Source organism: Magallana gigas, chromosome 8, assembly GCF_963853765.1.
Source record: "Magallana gigas chromosome 8, xbMagGiga1.1, whole genome shotgun sequence".
Taxonomy (NCBI): domain Eukaryota; kingdom Metazoa; phylum Mollusca; class Bivalvia; order Ostreida; family Ostreidae; genus Magallana; species Magallana gigas.
The window spans coordinates 47,006,419-47,018,910 of NC_088860.1; positions in this window are offsets into that span (position 1 = coordinate 47,006,419).

Here is a 12,492-nt window from a genome sequence, read left to right on the forward strand (position 1 = left end):
ATCACACGTTAACATATCAATCTTTATACGATGGTCAAAATAAATCTTTAGCAATAGGAAGATGCAATACAAAATATTCTCATAATAAAGAGCTATAACATTTTATGTGGTTAGACAAATATATAAGAGATACAAGAAAGTTTAAACAAATAACGTGCCTCTATGCACATTTTGTATCAAGAAATTACTTATTCTTAGTTAAATATTAACATCAGGTATGAAAAAAAATGACTCGGACAAATTTTGTATCGATGTTGTACAGATATATTTTCCAAAAATGCAATTTTATCTAGAAAGAATATCTCGATATAATATTCTGATACCACAAGCCTCTCTACCCTCTTGTACGAACAAGATGATTTATGATTAGTCATAAAACCAGGTATTGGATATCCAGGTGCTATTCCCGGTAAACATTTGACGTTCTGGTTAGTTACAGATAAGCGCCCTGAAATGTAGAAATGCATACAAGAAAAGAAACCACGTGTTTTTTGAATGAAACGCAATTGAATATTCTCAAAATAGTTTTGTGCATTGTTAAAATCGGTGGCTTCTTTGTCATTAGTAGCATTCTTCCGACTGTGTAAGTAATATATTTTACTTTTATATCAATGGCATAGAATAGGTCGATTTATTTAAAGTTTTCAAATATTTAAACACACAACAGAAAATCCACCATTTACAAGTTGAACTCTTTATTTAAAGTTTTGGTAACATAAATGGTTTGTTGCTGTCATTTTGATTGATATTGCTTAATATATATTACTTTCTTGAGAAAAAAACAACTGGTGAATGCATATGTATCATATTTAATAATATTTCTTGTTTGATTTTAAGCTTGTGAAATAGAGTGTAATTGCAAACGTTTTCGTTTGTTTCAAGTGTATACCTTTTTTTAAAAATAAATTGAACAACTAGGACTCAACTATGACATTTGACAAACACTTCTGAAATGAAACGAGGAAAGTTTGTTTATATAGATAAAAGCAAAGCCAATCCTCGATACTAGTTAATTCTTTCTATAAAAATATGTTAGTTTATAATTTTGTAGAAAAAATTAGATGTTACATTATCAGAAGATTAAATCAAAATGTTCATATCACTCGTACAACAGTAAAAAAAAAATAGCAATAAAAATCAATAACAATATCATTTACCTCCCCATTTCTTTCCTTTGAGGTTTTTAAAGTCTTACCATTTTTAGTAAAAATGTTATTCTAGAGCTAGATCTTGAGCAGCATGGTGACATTTTATTATTATATTATTTTACAAGTCATTAGAATAATAAGCAAATTTAAAGATGATTTAAAATTATCTAAAATACGTTACATTTTTTGTTAAAAAGTTGGATACAATGCTTGATATTATAAACCATTTAAAATAAACCATAATTAAGGTAGTCCTATACTCGGCACTAAATGGGCTCAATCATTTAAAGCTTAGCTTTAAATGATAAATATACATTCTAGCAATACGTATACAAAAAAATTATGTATATTTACATGCTAGTTTGTTTGTTATCATCTCTCAGACGGGTGTACCCCCTTATAAATTATTGACAATTATGAAATTTGCCAGACGTCCGTTCTTCCTAAAAATAATTACCAATTTTGGGAAAATTAGAACTGAACATACAAAATAGAGTATAAATATTTATTTACGCCATATCTCATCAATAATTTTGCGCAAATTTTTGTAAGTAAGTACGCTTTATGGACCTGATGTATCAAAATAAAATGCAAAAAATGCAATGCTAGTATCGCGTTGGTTATTTTTATGGACTTAAACTTAAATTCATGGTGTTTATTCTTAGATTGGCATCTTAGAAAAATTTGGTAAAATAAACTATATGTTGACGGATTACTTTTCACGCTATAAGCTCTAAACCAAGTAGACCCTGATGAAAAAATCCGTAAAAATCACATTTTGCTACAGTTTTCTGCCTAGATCTGTCAACAATGTTAGATATCATTTAAACATTTAAATTTAATTAATTGACGATTTGTTCAATTCGAAATAGCTTCTGTCTCTAAATTTAAACCGGTTTTAGTAAAAGAAAAAGAAAAATTCGGGGGGGGGGGGGCATCAAAACAAAGAAGATATAAGCATACCTGAGATCCTGGTTAATTAGAAACCTCGTTTTTCATTTTACTTTAACAGAATCGAGTTTCTCAACCTTAATCATTTCTATCTCTCATAGAATACATATATTACCGTTGTAATTGCTTATTATTGCCATTGTTTACAACAGCGATGTAGAGCAAAATCAATACCGGGTATCTAAAACGCTTTGTAAAAGTCGAACCAATATTGTAAAATCCGTATTATGACGTAGTGCGATACTCGGACTACTTTAAAACAGGTTTACACGTTCACAACAAGCCCTTCACCTCTTTTGAACGAACGAAATGACTTAATGATTTAGCAGGTACATGTATTTGGTATTTAGTTGTAATACTTGGGAAACATTTGCTAGTAAAAAACCCGCGCGTTTTAAAATGCGGGTCGTAAATAAAATCAAACTCCTGAAAGTACTGAAAAGCACCAAGCCTTGAAGAAAATGCTTTTAAAAATACTGAATGTTAAATATGTATATAAAGCACAGGGCGGGTGTGACCGGTCAGCAGAGAATGCTCTCTCCTCCATGACACCTGATCCTACCTCTATCTTATTAAAGGTCCGTGTTGCTCTGCTTTGAATTTGTATTTCGTTTTATGGATTTTTTGAGATGGCTGACAGTTTGTTATTGTCATTTTTTCATATATATATATATATATATATATATATATATATATATATATATATATATATATATATATATATATATATATATAATCCAAAATGAGTGAAAGGTGATATCACACAGTATAAATAATCAAAAAAGAAAAAGAAAATGAACAGTTCCAAAGTTTCTATTCACTAGCGCTTTCTGGATTTACATCCTTCTTTAGGTGAATGTACATAAGTTATGAAATTGTTTTCCTTAGAAATATATATATATATATATATATATATATATAGTTAAGAGTCATATTTGAGTCGTAATTTGTTCGGTATTGTAAAAATGCACTTACTCAGAAATCTGAAATGAAACAGAATTCGGATATGTTTTATTTATAGAAACTTTATGTTTTTAATTGATCAATGCATATTCATAATGTCATGTACACTGAAGAGAAAATGCTTATGACTTAAAAAATATATCACAACTATAGCATCTAACAATTAATTTACCTGCATCTTTGTCTTGGAAGCATAGATTTTTATCCATTAGACTATAAAGTCAAAATTTATATTTTACAAAATAATAATCTGCCGTAGAGTTTATTTAAAAATATCGTAATTGATTTGACATTTCTTGAAACCAAGCGCTTTTGCAATCATTTTATATTTATATTGCTAGTTTGTTTTACTATAATTTTGCTAATATGTAGCAACTACACAGTAAATGCTTTTTGTGAAGAAAATATAGAAAATACGAATGTCGCCAATAACAAAGATCAGATGATATTTTATATTTGTTTATGTTTATTTGCTAGCTTTAATCGAACGATATTTCGTCTCCTCTGCTCCAATACCCTTATGCAAAGATGGGCCTAAGACCTCCAATATATTAACATTACCGGAAGTTAGAATATTAAACAAAATAGAGCCGCTTCTCATCAATTTTAGTATCTGTTAGACAACCTTTTCTGAGGTATATTTCAGGATATATCATTGAATTAAATGAAAGTTTACATTTTATGAGAGGTACGGTTTGTCGCTGTTTAACAAATTTCATAAAAATGTGTTTTTATTTGCTCCTACGCTAGTGTCATAAAAGTATTTCACCGTAGGTTTACGTCAAAACCTGGCTAAGGCAAAATTATTTCCGAATTTCCTTCAAATAGCGTTTCCGTCTGTGACAGGGCTAACTGTTTTCCCCTTTTTAAGATTAAAAAAATAATTTTTAAGATATCTGACTATCCAAATTTTGTTATAATACGAGGTCACTTGAATTGACTTAGGGAGGTCCGGGCGACATAAACAAACTCTCATGCAACGCTGGATGCAGCTGTGTTTTTTGCTACTTTTTGCTACTTAATTGTAAATGAAGTGTTAGTTATAAAGATGTTAAGCGGATGTCAAGTGGATTTTGTCCAGAAGTTCGTTTAAATTTATTAGCTGTATTTAAATATCTGCATTTTGGTAAAGATATATAGTAAAAGTTAAGGACGATGGATCTAATTCGATTTGCGCAGATTTTTTGCACACCTAAAAAGAGTAATTGTTACAAACATTGATTTCTCAATATTACGTCACAATTACTGAAACCCAATTAAAGAAATCGCTTATGAAATGTATAGTTGTTCTACGTTATCAATACACACTTTATGTAGTTCACGTAGTGGCTGACCTTGCTATAAATCAAATTGGTACAATACGCTTTTTAACATCATTTACATGTGGTATGCACAAATTTCTTTCGGAGATGTCAGAGTAGTGAGTTCTATATGTGAGCTTAAGTTATTTAAAATCATCTACATAGGTTAGTTTACAAAGTTTGAGGAAGTAAACAAACTATTTACATTTCGATCCGCTTTAATACTCGTATCGAAAATGGTCTAAAACCGCCCCTGTGCTTACGTTATGAAGTATTTTATCATACACCAATGTTAAGCATACTCGGATAATTGTTTTGTTTCATTAATAAACCTCTAAATAATGTACAAAAACTTTTTCGTTTTTAGTTTGCGCAGTACTTCTCAAGAAAAAATAAAGAAAAATAACGACAAATTGCACTTTGGCATGTGCCCCAAATAAAACCGAAATAAAGGACATGATCTATTTTTAGATTAAGGAATGAATGCAGTATTTATTTGTTTTATGCGGTATAAAATTCTTTGGGACAGTTTACATTTTATGAACCCCGATTTTTTTTTTAACAAATAGCGTAAACTGTTTCAAACCATTTTATATCGTTTAAAACTAAGAGATATTGAATTCATTGAATATGATTTAAATTTTTTTTCTTAATTGTAGATAAAAACAATTATTTGACCTTTAAAATGACGTCAAATTGTACAAAATTTAAACGTAACGTCGGGCAGATTGATACATTTTGACATTAGTCTTACTTTGATGTAGGCAACATTCTTTTACGATTTTAAATAATTTTTTAGCCAATCAAAAAGCGCGTTCCAACCAGAACTATATTATATGATATTTATTCAAAATCATCAATTACAATATTTCAAAATCTTTTGCTTAGTTTTTCAAATTTTTTTTCTCTCACAAGAACGCTTTTCTTTATAACATTGATTTGAAAAAGAGAGGTAATACAAACATTTTGTGAAATGGTCTCTACTAAAAATCTTATACAATTTTGTTGTTATTTTTGAATGATTTTGATGTTCAAATCTTTGGCAACTCTAACTCATGATAAATTTTCATGGAAATCACTTTTGTAGACGTGAATTGGGTCTGACGTCCTTAATACTGTAATGACACCTGTAATAAATACGTATGATGCTATATTTCTGCCATACACATAACGTTTGGTCAACAAAATTACCTCGTCAATTCACGATAGCTATCTTGAAATTCAATAAACTTTGCTCGATAAGTTGATAAAATATGAATTTTATTGTTTTATTGCGCCAATTCAAAATAATTTATTACGGTTTTTTGTGATGCGAAATAACAATCTGACAATTTGAATAAAATAATGTCACTTTGACCATCCACACAAGTTTTACTCAAACTAGCTTTCCGCTAATGAAATCTAATGACAAACACCGTCTATATAGATTAAGGAGTTAATTTTGTAATGATTATATAAATTATTAATCAATTCAACGGAAAATTTGTTACATGTTTAATAACATTTTTTTTGACAAATAAATGATGTAGAAATTGGTATTTGCATAATTTTGCTTATGTAAATCCCTTATAATATTAAATTACGAGGGTTGTCCAAAAAGTTCGTAGACACGTGTAATTTTATTCAAAATAACGGTGCCATTTTCAGTAAAGTATGATATTTTAATATAGAGGATAATAATGCATACGTATAAAAATCAGAGCAATACACATTTTTGTATTGGAATTATCATTATATGTACATTGCCTAACTGAGGTTGAGTTATGACGACGCTTCTATAACGTCATAGTCCTGGGAGTAATTTGCCGCGTTCACTGTTTGGCAAGATGGTACAATCGCAAACTCCATCAAAATATCGCTTGTGATACTTGTGGATAAGTAAACTAGGATATTTCTATGTTTGCCCTGCTTCCTCCATCGTTTGTTTTGGTTCTATTGGTGTTTTACCTCAGTCGACACGATTTTTATGACCGAGCGCTGTCTCGTCAGCTGACCTCGCTTTTTCATTTTTAATGAAATTCATTTAAATGTCCTCTGCTACTTTGAAAATAGCTTGAGATGACGTATGACAATGAGGTACACCATACAGACTACATCACGATAGAAGATTTAAAGTTTTAAAATGTTTTATAAAAACTGTATTTATAAATATCTAAAGACTTAAAATTGTGGACAATGTTTACGTTGTCCAGCATTTAAGCATATTTACAAGCATACACATTACAATAAAACAAATTAGCATCTAATATATAAACACACACATGGAACCTAGACCCTTCACATGGCGTCGTAATTTTATACATGTCATGAATTCTGGTGAAGATTACGCCAAGCGATTGGCAAAATCTGTAAAAGAAGAACTTGATACCTTGTCAGAGTGGGTTAAAAGCATCAGTTATATATTAAAATCTCGTATTAAACGACTGAGAGGTCAAATGAAAACCATCTCTCCTTCTGTTTTCAGTAAAGCAGAGGTGAAAAAAGAACTAGACAGACTGCATATCTTCAATATCCTCAATACACAAAATGAATTTGATTTGTATTATTCTGGATTCCAAAGCTTCACAAAAGTCCTTACAAACAGAGATATATAGCAGGTTCCAGTAAATGTTCTACCAAACCTCTATCTTTACTCCTTACTAAAACTCTTACAGTAGTGAAGGAGAAACTTCAAGAGTACAGTACAACAATATACTACAGAAGTGGTGTGAATCAGATGTGGATACTAACAAACTCTAGAGAATTGTTAGAAACTTTGAGGTCACAAAATCTTACCAAAATCAATAGCATCAGAACGTACGATTTTTCAACGCTTGATACAATTGTTCCCCATAACAAATAAAAATCTAGACTTTTTTATATCATCGACAGTCGTTTCTTCAATAAAAATGGAAGCCGTAAAAATGCTTATCTTGTCACTGGAAATCTAAAAAATTATTTTGTTAAAACCATTGATTGCACACACAAGTGCTCTGACGTTGACATTAAAAAGATGCTTGAGTTTCTGATAGACAACATCTATGTAGTGTTTGGAAATCAAGTCTTCCAACAATCTGTTGGAATTTCCATGGGTACCAATTGTGCCTGATTGTTAGCAGATCTATTTTTGTAATTTTATGAATCAGAATATATTCAAAAGCTTGTACGTGAAAATTTTGTATCACTTGCTGTTGCCTTCAACTCAACATTCAGGTACAGTACCGATCAGACCCAGCCTAACAGAAAGTAAACCCCAACTAAACCATGGGTTTACTTTCTGGGTTTACTCTGAGTTTACTAGAGTGGACCCAGAGTAAACCCAGAGTAAAACGAAAGTAAACCCAGAGTGGACACAGAGAGTATACCCAGTCAGAAGTATACCCCTGAAAGCAGACGCTAACTGTGTATTCCGAATATACAAAACGGTAGGAATTACAGGGGATGGTAAGATAAAATACTATTCTGCTTCACACTTCAGTGCATACAGTTGATTTCAAAAGCAATTTCAAAGTAAACCCAAAGTAAACCCCGAGTTGACCCAAATTTTCAAACATAGGTAATCACAGATTACAAAGCTCACCGAGACGAGACATCACCCTTATGAGACTTCACCTTTATGAGACAACCTTTATCATATTATATGAAAACCATCCTTTATGATCTTGGATATTCATGGATTCTGTTATGACACATTATCGCATATCATCTGTTAAAAAATTGTATGATAATCATTTGATCATATGTTAATCAATACAATAATATAAAATTAAAAAGTGCATACTATATACTTACAATATATATCATATAATAGCATAAAATACCGTACAAAAATTGTGAGATATGATATTGTATCGTATGGTATGACATTGTATTGTGTTATACATTATTTTATTTTATCAAATAAAACAATATCATAAAACATAATACAATATATTATTATATGAAACAATATCATATTGCAATAAAGCATCATAACATTGTGTTATTATATTGTATGATATAGTATGATATTGTATTGTATGATACTGTATCATATTTGATAAATAATATGATATTGTATTATGTGATACAATATAATTTGATACAACATTGTATCATATCAAATGATACAATATCATGGGATAAGATAAAATATTTTCTAATACAATTATTTTATACATATTGTATCATGTGCTACAATAAAATATATTACAACATCATAAAATACAATTTTATGTAATATTATAATATATCATATAAACCAATATCATATTATACAATATCGTATGATACGATATTGTATAATATTACAATATCATTTATACAATTTCATTTGATATAATTTAATATTACAGAAACCAATATCATATTATACAATACTGTATGATGCAATATCACAGAATATACAATATTATATCATAGAATGCAATATTACATTTTGCAATATCATATGTAATAGTATAATGTGATTTAATAATTACTTAATAAAACAATATAATATTATACAATATTGTATCATAATATACAATAATATACTGAACAATATCATGATACAATATCATATCATAAATATAAAAAAAATACAATATTATATCGTATCATATAACGTTTTACAATATAACATATGGTATTATATTGACTCCTATTAAACAAGAGTGTTTCATATCATACAATACTGTATCATAGATATCATGTTATATCATTTAACAACATCTACATCTAATTATCAAGCAGGTTTGAGTGAGGTAGGAAATTTCTTTAGCATCCTTGATAATGCAGATCAGGCTCTGCATCTGAAGCAACCTCTGCGTTTCATTTATAATATAGTTAAATCAACTATGCAACCTATCATCTATAAAACATGTGACCTGTTCCGAAAAACTAAACCTCATCAAGCATCATAAACCTGTGGCTCAGATTCAGCATTCAAGCCTGCCAGGTGCATCAGTATCATAAGACGCACCATCCATGAAAGTTTGGTGAAGTTAGGACCAGTAATAACTAAGATATCATCATCAGAGGGCACCAGCAATTAAAAACTTTACCTCCTCAGGCATCCCAAACCTATGGCTCTGATTCAGCATCCATGCCTGTCAGGTGCATCTGTATCATAAGACTCACCATCTATTCAGGTTGGGTGAAGTAGTAATAGCTTAGATACAGGACCTGCACCAAAAACTTTAACCAGCTCCGGACGCCAATGCTCCCCTTGCTTTCGTCTTGGTGAGCTAAAAAGGCGAAAGCGCGAAGATTCGAAGGCGAGAGTGCGAAGTTGCAAAGGCAAAGAAGCGATAGTATTGTCCTATCACCAACTTGGCACTTTCGTCTTTGCATGTTCGCGCTTCGGCGTAGCATCTTTTATATTCTTCCTATTGTTCATGAATTATACTTGCATTGAGGATTTCCACTATTACAAACTGCTGGGTATGCAAGTGCATCACGCGGAATTAATGATGAAACCAAAATTATTTAAAGTTTACTCCACTGTTAGGGATTATAACCAAGCTGAAGTTAGTAGGCACTGACAGCAGCCATTACGCCAGTAGAGGTTAACAGCCAATAAGGAAAATCGTCAAAGTACTGAGAAAATATATTTTACTTTATCGTCGGCATACTTTAGTAAGTTTAGTTAATACCAAGATGATTAATGCAACAATAGTTTGTATGAGCATTTGTTACTTTGGATACAATAAAGATCGTGTGATCAAAATCAAGGGGGATATAAACCCCCTAACATGGGCCCTATCCTCTTATCAACGCTTTAAGAAACAATCTTTTCTTATTATAATCGATCAGTATTTATTATGTATCAGGCCTGGGGTAATGCTAAATGTAATGGTAATGCATTGCAATGCATTACATGTTTTCAAAGTAATGCTAGTAATGTGTAATGCCACAAAATTAGCATTACAAGTAATGGTAATGTAATTCATTACTTTCCAAAATCTAGTGTAATGCTGGCAATACATGGCATTACTTTGCATTACTATGCTTATTTATGCATGTTCACTTTAAAAAATGTGATGAATAAATGAATAGTTGAAATTGAATTTGACTAAATTTATTTTTTCAGAAGAAAGAAATAATTCTTGAGATAAAAATGTTTTAATTGTATTATTAAAAAAAAGATTTTTAAAAATTCTTTTTTGAATTGTTAATATTACATTTTTAAGAGTGTTGTTATTAAGAGTTTTTAATCATTTAAACAATTTACTCCAATTAGTTTGCACTTCAATACAAAATGTGTCAACAACACACTATGCCCCCCCCCCAGGATAATCTAAGTATCAAAACAATCTATTGTTATAAGAAGTGCTAAACACCCCAATCCCCTTTCCTTCGCTATGTCCCAATAGAATAGGCGACAGACATGCACCTTTGAAAGCAAAATGAATGCACTGTCCATCCATGATGAAAAACAATATCACTTCCAATATTACAACCCATTTGAAAATAATTTTACTTACTTATTCTCTCTCTCTCTCTCTCTCTCTCTCTCTCTCTCTCTCGTCTCTCTCTTGTATATTAAGTATACCGTACATTAGTTTGGACTGTTAGAAAATACAAGATTCATGTGTTTTTTTCTATTATTGCACTTAATATATCCTAAGATAAAGATCGTCAAACAGTACTTTTCAGTCCAAGCTTCGACTGCTCCTGTAAAAAATTTATTTAGTATAGCTGGGAAGATTTTCAAACTAACAGGATGCAGTTAAAAGATAAACCCTTTGAAACTTCGATCATAAAGTGCAACAGCAATCTTTTGTCTTAAAGTGTCCTCAGTAGAAAGAAATACGATTCAAATACAGTATCTTAAGAAATATAACCCGGAAAAACCATCTGTTTATGAATTAATACAATTAAGTGTCCAAAATTATAAAGATTTGTGTAATCTGGGGAAATATCTCTATTTAGCTTTTGATAACCGCAACATTATTCCATAAATTGTTTTTTGTTATGTATGTAATTCTGTGTCTCTATTTCGTATCCTACATTGTATCATGCCAAATGTCTATAAATATCATTTTACTTATGTAATATGTAGTTCATAATGCCACAAGATGATTATATATTGAGCAAATAAAGAATAACTCATGTAAAGTCATTGAATTTGAACCTGATACTGATCATGAACCTGTAGATATGTTAAAGAGTGTTTTATATTTGAAACATTTGCAAAAACTCTTTATTAGCGTTACTTTTTTAAAACAAAGTAATGGTAATGGTAATGCATTACTTCAAGAAAATCAAGTAATGGTAATGGTAATTTAATGCCCAAATTCATGAAGTAATGGTAATGTAATGCATTACTTTACAATGTAATTCGCCCCAAGCCTGTTATGTATTAAGATTTACTATAGTCAGGTACTCTTCACACATTTGCTCTAGAAGAATAAAGTTTATTCATGATCACAAAGACAACATTACAACAAATGTTTAGAATATTGATGTTCATGTATCACATAGAAGAAAACAAAACTAACGCAAAATGATTTTTTAAAAATCACTTTCCTCACGAAATGTAAATAAAAAGAATTCATATTCCTACGTTACTTGTCCCCCTAGTCTTTTTCCATAAAGATATATACATGTATCATTCTAAGATTGACAATTCATTCACCAGTGAATATTGCTTATTATTCTTTCATGATTATTGTTCGTTAATTATCACACAATATCCTCATTGTGTATGAACCTGTCTTTATTTGCGTCATTTCCCGTCGTATGTCGATGAGAGAAGTGACGTAACTGTTAACAATCAATTTACGGCAATATAAGAGTGTTTTGTGCATGCCTGCTACGGATATGAAAAACTACATACAGCGATTTATTTACAAATTCGGTGTTTATAACTTCAAAAGCAGTTGAACAGAGTAAAAAATTAAGCAAATTTTAAAGTCATATCTTGGATACGGTGTAACCAATTTCTATTCATGTTTACAGGGGGGGGGGGGGGGGGTCATTTTTCTATGGGGGTCATTTTTCTTCATGTGTAACATGAAGAAAAATAACCCCTGGGTCTTTTTTCTTCAGAAAAATCCAATTATTCTTCAGCTAGGGGGGTCATTATTCTACGTAGAAAAATGACCCCCGGTCATTATTCTACGGGGGTCATTATTCTTCATTACAAAGGGCACACAGACTCTGGTGATACGTACTCTGACCCTGGT